A 7,183-nucleotide genomic window follows, 5' to 3' on the forward strand; every position below is an offset into this window, starting at 1 on the left:
TTTTTAAGGTGGGTCACCTTTTAACAATGTTGCAGATTGGTCTGACTTTGTCATAAAATTATGTAGCAGTGACCCCTAAACTTAAACGTAATATCTTTTAACACACACGCACACACACATGTTGGTCCACCTATCATTATGAGGACTCTCCATAGACATAATGATTTTTATACTGTACGAACTATAGATTCTGTTCCCTAACCCTAACCCTACCCCTAAACCTAACCCTCACAGAAACCTTTTTGCATTTTCAAAAAAACATAGTTTAGTATGTTTTTTTAAGCTATTTAAATTATGGGGACACTAGAACTGTCCTCATAAACCACATTTATAGCATAATACCCTAGTAATTACCAGTTTGTAACCTACAAAATTGTCCTCGTAAACCACATAAACATGCCCACACACACACACACACACACACACACACACACACACACACACACACATGCACACACACACACACACACACACACACACAATTAACTAGATAGAATTACTAAATTGCAAAATGATTTAACTTTTTAAAAAATATACTTTGGAAAATCAGTTGTAAAGCCCTTTCCCTGTCAACTTTATGTTATTTATTGTATTTCATTATTATTTTAATTCCTATTATTCATTTTTTCCCCACATTCACTTTTTTCTTCTTAACTTTGGTGATTTCATCATAGAGGTTGTTTGTTTCTTTAATTAATCCATTAAATTTAACTAAATTTGGTAATTAAATGATTTAATTAATATAATCAAACAAGCTTAAAGTGGTTAAGGGAACTGTGGTTTTGAAGAAAAAACAAAACAAAAAAACACCATCTCTGAGTTTCAAGACATGCGCACTAGCTGCGACATCTAGTGACGACACTTGGTGGGCTTTTGGAGCTGCTAGATTAACCGCCAGAACAGCAGAATAACTTCTAGCTTGCTACCGCGGTGAGTATATCTTTGATAATCTAACATATAATATCATTTTAATAAACCATTCTACACATATAATATCGACGTAATGTTTATTTACAAGGAAGCTAAAATCGTGGGTTGGCTGATTTAGTGCTAGATATACTCTAGAGAATTATGGTAGCCAATTTAAAAGCGTATCACTTAATGAATCGACAGTCTGTCTGCTAATCTTACATTTTTTATTTATTTATTTTTTTTATTATTTTTTTTACACTAAACAGTATACTTTTGTAGTGAACTATATGTAGAGTTTGCTACGATAAAAATGCTGTTTAATAAGACAAGGCGGTGTAGAGAATGTTGCGGCAGGTAGGACATATTTTTGAAATTACCATGTCAACAGCCCATATCAACAAATGTGTAGCATTATAATTTAATAATACATTTTGTATATTGTGTAAAAAAAAATGTAAAAATCGATGTTTTTGATCAAATTAAAACTCTGAAGGCCATCCACTGACGTTGGTGCATGACACACGTTACGCTTTCTCCAAAGGTAGAGCCGGTTGGTATCTCCTAGACGTATCGGGGGAATTCGGCTATTAAAAATATAACATTCTAATTTAACTCTGCTCAAATGAACGAAATGACTTAAATAAACATTCGTTCATTTTGCTTAATGAGATTCAAAGATCCAAGTCAGCCTGGAGCCCTGATTTAGTATTTTAAATATGTAATTAATTTAGATAACTTTGTAGACATCTGTTTTCACTTTGATATTAAGGGATTTTTCTGTTAATTATTGTCATAAAAACCACATATAACCTACTTTGATTCTGTGCTGTAAGACATGAAAACTTCTTAGGAAGATGAATACTTTATAATTTATAGGCACTGTACCATTTGTAACTGACAATATTGTCTTTCAGGTCACCTGTTTTGGACTGGCAGGGGGTCTGATTGTAAAAGAAACTGTCTGGAGAATAATCCCAAAACTAATAATGAACCAACAGGTGAAGCAAATTAACTGGCGTGGAGTGAATGGGAAGTATGGCTTTGAACCACTTGCCATTAAAGATGTTGTCCTCAGTAAGTTTTATTTGTGTATCATAGTGTTAATTAATTTTCATCGTTATAGGAAACACATTTACGCTTTCTTACCGAGAGTTAGATGAGAAGATTGATAACACTGTCATGTCTCTATGCTAGATATGAAGCTGGAACCAGGAGATGGTTAACTTAGTGCAGTGTAAAATAATAATACATTTTTAAATAATAATAATAAAAATAATTTAGTAATGAAAAATAACCAATAAGAGTATCAATAAAGAACCGAATAAGGCATATCAATAAAATAAAGATAAAATTCTAACAATATACACAGCTCTTAAATAAAGTAAAAGTATTTCTTATCAGATTACTCGGTTAATCAATATAATAATCGGTTGAATACTTGATTACTAAAATAGCTGTAAGCTGTACCCATTTACAGGCTGTGATTCTTGCCAAAGTACTGACCATGCAGGGTGCCCAAACTTTTGTTATGGGCCTTTTTCTTTTTTGTCATTTTGAAACTATAAAATATGTTAATTGTATTCATTTAAAATTAAATCTACAACCCAATAAATTCTGCAAAAAGTGAAGGGGTCTGAATACTTTCTCAAACGACTATATAACCCCGTAAAGTGCTAGTTTTTTCCCATCTTTTCCAGTCTTTATGCTAAGTTCGGATAACTAGCTTCATGTTTGAACAGGCAAACTTGTGCCATATTCACCTGATTAATCAATTCTTTTTCTTTCTTTTTTTTTTTTTTTAAGAATCTACAAAGAAATGCAAGTACTGCCAGTGCGTCGGACGGCGACATTGAAAAGTTCATAAAAAGATGGCTGCAGCTTGCATCTGACAATGATGTGGGAAGAAGAGAGCGGGCCCTAAAGCAAGCAAATTCTTTCTAAGGTATGTTCCAAATGTTGTTACCATTTACCAGAGTTACCATTTATGTCTTCAGTCTGAGATTTCTGAGATCTATCTGACTAACGAACCATATGTGTCATTGTCTGTGCCCTCTCTTATCTCTCTCTTTCTGTCAATCTGGTCCTGAGATTTTCTAGTTTTTTGTTTTGCATTTGTTCATGCCAGTTTTTGCTAGTTCATATAAAGCTGTATGTTAATGTAAGGGTTCAAATAAATGCTCATATTTCTAATATTTTCATGGTGTCATTTTTACTTGGGGAAAAGGAGCACATATGGATGTTATGGGGTAGGCATGGGGTAATACATGGGGTAGTAGGTGGGGATGACATGAAAAAAAAGAGGGTGAAAGTGCCAAACCCTCAATCCTTGTAAACTTGACATATTTTCAAAATTCTTAAGGCCAATATAAACTAATTTGTTTAAGCTTATAGTTCCCCTCCACTCCAGTTTGTTTTGCTTATTGTTTCTTCATATAGATGTTTAAGCTGATGTAACGACGTATTTCTGTGTTGCCAGAAGGCTCTGAGCTCACCTAAAATCCAAGTTTAAGGCATATATCTGCGAGGAGGATTTGACCGTCACAAATAGTTTAGAGCCAATTACGGTAAAGCATAACACCTACAGTATACAAGCGCAAAACTTAAAGCCTCCACATTTAAAGCCTCCAAAGCCTCACAAACACTAAGAATGGATTTTACATTGAAAAAAGCTTCCATTCTGCAGTTCAGCTTTTGAAATGAAAAATATTAGCATTTTAAGTTTGGTTACACTTTATTTCAAGGTGTCATTGTTACAGTGTAATTATACATTTAAGTACTGAGTAATATTAATTAACAACATGTATTTACTATAGGGTTAGGGTTAGGAAGACGGTTTGGTTTAGGGTTAGTTGCATTTAATTATGCATAATTTACTGTTATTACTACAGTAAGTACATGTAACAGGGACACTGTAAAATAAAGTGTTATTTTTTCTTTTTTTTTTTTTTTTTTTTTAAGAAGGAAGTAGATGCCATCTTAAGGATTTTAACAAGGTAATATAATGTCGTTTTGTGGAAAAACATTAGAGAAAAATTATTCAAAGCTCTTTGAATAATTCAAAGAATAGCTCTTTATATAAAAACTAGGAGTCTTTATTAAACAACATACATTTTAGTAGTTTTTGGTAACAAATTCATTACAAGAAGAGTTACACTGAACACAAAAATGTTTTCAATTCTGTTTTGGATTAAGTGCAAGTATGTACTTAATTTAGCAAACAAGCTAATATTGCTTTGGCAAAATGTCTTTTGATGTTCTTAGTAAATAGATGTAGTTTTGTATTTCATATACATTTCCTTTTGGTACCCAGACTCGGGCCAGTACCGGCTAAGTGTACAATTTTTGTTGCCGTGATTGTGGCCCTATGCCGGCAGTGTCGGCTCAGTTTTAGCACCCGGACTCGGGCCAGTGTACTTGGGCCGATTCTGGGGCGTCATTCGTTGCCGTGTTTTACAAGAGTCCGGCAACCACAAGTGGGCCGAGTTATTTCTTCTGGCCTGCCGGATCTTGGCCATTATCGGGCCAAACCTTTTTGGCTACCTGGGTAGTCTTAATAGTATTTGACTCACTGGGGCCCAGGACAGGAAGCAGACAGACTGGCTAAACCGATCATCTGCTAGCTGCCTTGAGACGTCACACAGGTCATATAAACTATAACACATAGTGACAGTATCACCTAGATATTAAATAGAGACTGTGTCTGTTCCCCGAACTACCAAACACAAGTCATTTGGAAACAATTTGATTGATGTCAAACTAGAAAATGACAAAAAATTTGAAGTTAAACATCTAATAAAGTTTGGACTACTAAACATTAAATCTCTTTCATCCAAAACACTAATTGTAAATTAAATTATTACAGATCATAGTTTGGATGTGCTCTGTTTGACAGAACATGGCTTAAATCAGATGAATATTAGTTTAAATAAGTCTACTCCTCCAGGTTATTGTTATACGTAAACATAAGCCTCGCCTGAAAGGTCGAGGAATAGGTGTTACTACTATATAATATAATATAATATATAATAATAAAATCTACTGTATAAAGACCCACCTACCTTTTGAGAAATTGCTAAATATTTGTCAGATCTTGTAGTTATTGTGAATAGAGCTTTAATTGTTGGTGACTTCAACATTCACAAAGATATTGAAAATTATACACTGGGACTAGCATTTATCGATATTCTTAACTCTGTTAGGGTCAGACAAAATATGCCATAATTATACACTAAATTTAATATTGTTAATATTGGTAATATAGCAATTCTGTCACAGAGCGATGACATCTCAGATCATTACCTAGTCTCTTGCATGTTGCACTTAGCTAAGGTCACTCAATCTACAACACGTTATCGATCGGGTAGAACTAGTGCTGTCAAAAGTACCGGTACTTCGGTACCAAGACGATACCAAAACAAAAAAGTTGTAACGATATCAGTGTTTCTGCAGTACCAGTAGTACCGAGCAACAACTCAATCCGGTACCAGTGCGCAGTATGACTGACACACGACAGCTTTAAAATGCTCACAGGCTTATTTTGAATGCATGCTCTGCTACTCATTTTACACTGACATGGACAGTTAATCAAATTAATATCGTGACATGTCCTAGTGTGATTTATTAAACCGCTAAAGGCTGCAATCTTACTGTGGACAAGCTTTAAATAAATCCGACCGCTCAACCACTAGAAACTCCACAGACATTGAGAATCATTCAAGTTTTTTGAGATGACAAGCAGAGCACTAATCTGCTGTGAACCATGCACAGGATTAAGGAGTAACGGAATACATGTAATGAGATTACGTATTTAAAATACAAAATATTAGTAACTGTATTCCACTACAGTTACAATTGAAATCATTGGTAATTAGAATACAGTTACATTTAAAAATTTGATTACTGAAGAGATTACTTTGCATTTTATTGTCATTTGTTTCATTTAATATTTAGTCCTTTCAGATGGAAAACATTCAGTATAAATGATGCGATCCAAAGTGCATTTGAACAGCAGTGAAACATTTTCTTATGATGTGTTACATTCATACAAGCAGACAGAGAAGTTTGAAGTAAGTTTTGAGCAGAAGAAATAGAAATAAACCTTGTGTAAATTGTCAGCATTATGCTAAGCTAAAATGCTATTTCTAGCCATTGTACATGCACATGTTACCAGGCACGATCATATTTTTTATCAAGAAAATTCACGTTAGATCATAATTTCTTTTTTTCTAGTAAGACCTTTGATATTAGGGCAAAACTCATATTGTTTTCCTGTAAAAAAAATTTAAAACCTTAAAACAAGATCAATTTGATTTATCTTGTTTTAGAAACAACACTGCATAAGATATTTAGGTTTTTCAGAGAATGCATTTTTAACGTGTATTTTGTCTTACTTTACTGGCAGAGTTTTTATAGTCAAAACAAGTGAAAAAATCTACCTAGTGCTGAAGAAGTAATCCAAAGTATTTAGAATATGTTACTGACCTTGAGTAATCTAACGGAATACATTACAAATGACATTTTACAGCATATATTCTGTAATCTGTAGTGGAATACATTTCAAAAGTAACCCTCCTAGCCCTGACCAAGCAGCACATGTAAACTATATATTTATATTATTAAATCACAGCATTTGTGCTTTAATCTCAGCTCAGCTTTATTTATATAGCATTTAAAACAACAGAGTTGACCAAAGTGCTTCACAGTAATAATATTTTAAACATAACATTTCAAAATTACCACATACACAAACAACAGAAGTCTAAAATACAATGTAACACAGTTCAGTGGAAAGGAGGAGGCTAGAACCGGCTTGATAAATAAATAATATTTAATGATTAACTAAAACAAAAGCGCGCGCACACACACACACACACACACACACAGGTGTCGTGACTCTCTCTCTGTCACACTGCCATCTCCAGTCGGACTTTATCACTCTCTGGCTAATCAGCCTGCTTAGGGGCCAGGTTTGTAGAATCACGACCAGGCCTGCCACATACAAACACTCCAAAACTATGACCTACATTTAATTTGTCAGTCTCACAGGCCAGTGTAAACAGGTAAGATTTCAGACATGACTTAAAAGTGTTGCAAACTGTTTATCCCAAAAGTGAAGATTCAGGCAAAAAATACATGTCATAATACAAGCACATTTAAAAATATAAGCTAGACGCCTGAAATTGAAGAAATTGAATAAAAATATATTACAACTGTATAGTAAAATGTAATATTCAGTGTAATAATAATAAGAATACAAATTAAGGAATATATC

At 33.7% G+C, this 7,183-nt stretch overlaps 1 long non-coding RNA gene across 2 annotated transcripts; it reads left to right on the forward strand.

The window, feature by feature from the left end:
* The first annotated feature begins 865 nt into the window (after window positions 1-865).
* LOC127443754 (uncharacterized) lies at window positions 866-3,090 on the forward strand. Of its 2 annotated transcripts, XR_007897695.1 has the most exons (4): window positions 866-930; window positions 1,827-1,986; window positions 2,716-2,854; window positions 3,010-3,090. It is a non-coding gene; the product is annotated as an uncharacterized LOC127443754 (long non-coding RNA). The 2 variants fall into 2 exon arrangements; XR_007897694.1 differs by having other exon boundaries at window positions 2,716-3,082.
* The last annotated feature ends 4,093 nt before the right edge of the window (window positions 3,091-7,183 follow it).

This window comes from Myxocyprinus asiaticus, chromosome 7 (genome assembly GCF_019703515.2).
Source record: "Myxocyprinus asiaticus isolate MX2 ecotype Aquarium Trade chromosome 7, UBuf_Myxa_2, whole genome shotgun sequence".
NCBI lineage: Eukaryota > Metazoa > Chordata > Actinopteri > Cypriniformes > Catostomidae > Myxocyprinus > Myxocyprinus asiaticus.